The sequence below is a fragment of the Crocuta crocuta genome, unplaced genomic scaffold, assembly GCF_008692635.1.
Source record: "Crocuta crocuta isolate KB4526 unplaced genomic scaffold, BGI_CrCroc_1.0 scaffold943, whole genome shotgun sequence".
Lineage (NCBI taxonomy): Eukaryota > Metazoa > Chordata > Mammalia > Carnivora > Hyaenidae > Crocuta > Crocuta crocuta.
The window spans coordinates 531327-531591 of record NW_027528208.1 but is presented as its reverse complement, the minus strand read 5'-3'; the positions used below and the strand labels follow the sequence as shown (position 1 = coordinate 531591).

General features: G+C 56.2%; 1 protein-coding gene across 1 annotated transcript in view; it reads right to left on the bottom strand.

Annotated features, from left to right (window-relative positions):
* HDAC6 (histone deacetylase 6) overlaps positions 1-265 on the bottom strand; it is a 21165-nt gene that overhangs the window by 20685 nt on the left and 215 nt on the right. The window lies entirely within an intron of this gene.

Here is a 265-nt window from a genome sequence, read left to right as displayed (position 1 = left end):
TTCTTCCACTGGGGTGTCCATTCCACCTGGTCCCGCCCATCCGACTAGGCTCCACCCCTTTAACACTATTCTTTCCCTTCTAGAAGTCTTGCCCCAACGCCAAGCAATAAACCGCTAGCCTCAGTCTGTCCTATGGCCGGCCCTTTTCAGCTAGTCACCACCCCTTCCGCTCCCCCAAGCCCCATTTCCAGACTCTCATTCCTCCGCCCAGACCCCACCCCTTCACAAATCTGCCCCTTCCAGCTAATCTCCCAGGATAATCACC